Source organism: Etheostoma spectabile, chromosome 16 (genome assembly GCF_008692095.1).
Source record: "Etheostoma spectabile isolate EspeVRDwgs_2016 chromosome 16, UIUC_Espe_1.0, whole genome shotgun sequence".
Lineage (NCBI taxonomy): Eukaryota > Metazoa > Chordata > Actinopteri > Perciformes > Percidae > Etheostoma > Etheostoma spectabile.
In genome coordinates, this window is record NC_045748.1 from 10,481,574 (window position 1) to 10,481,980 (window position 407).

Sequence of the window (407 nt, forward strand, 5' to 3'; positions counted from 1 at the left end):
TTTTTCATTTGAAATTGTAATGTTATTGTAGGGGAGTTAAAAAGTACAATATGCTTCTTTTTGAAACGTAGGGAAGTAAAAGTATAAAGTAGCAGAAAAATGGAAATTCATTAATAAGTACAAGGCTTTAGTAAATTGTCTTAGTAGAGTAAATGTACTTTTTCCACTTTGTTGCTAATACTTGTGTAATTTGAACTCTAGTATGTTCCTAAGTTCTCTTATAATGTGGTATCAAGCAAATGATCTGAATGTTAAACCCCTCCTCTTTCTTTACTAGGGGTCTATTCTTCACAGAGTTGGGGTTTTTGTGTGAGTTAGTGTTATTCCAGGGCAGCACTGATAGACATGCGCACAGCTGATGGAAGAGAGGCACATCTGCACTGACGTCACCCCCCCCTGAATTAAAA

General features: G+C 35.9%; 1 protein-coding gene across 3 annotated transcripts in view; it reads left to right on the forward strand.

The window, feature by feature from the left end:
* Positions 1–232: 232 nt before the first annotated feature.
* Positions 233–407, forward strand: part of adamts6 (ADAM metallopeptidase with thrombospondin type 1 motif, 6) — a 62,552-nt gene continuing 62,377 nt past the window's right edge. For 2 of the 3 annotated variants that reach the window (XM_032539287.1, XM_032539288.1), the window contains exon 1: positions 234–407. This exon is cut by the window's right edge and continues 548 nt beyond it. The gene's annotated coding sequence lies outside the window, so the exon portion shown is untranslated. The other variant, XM_032539289.1, reaches the window with a different exon arrangement.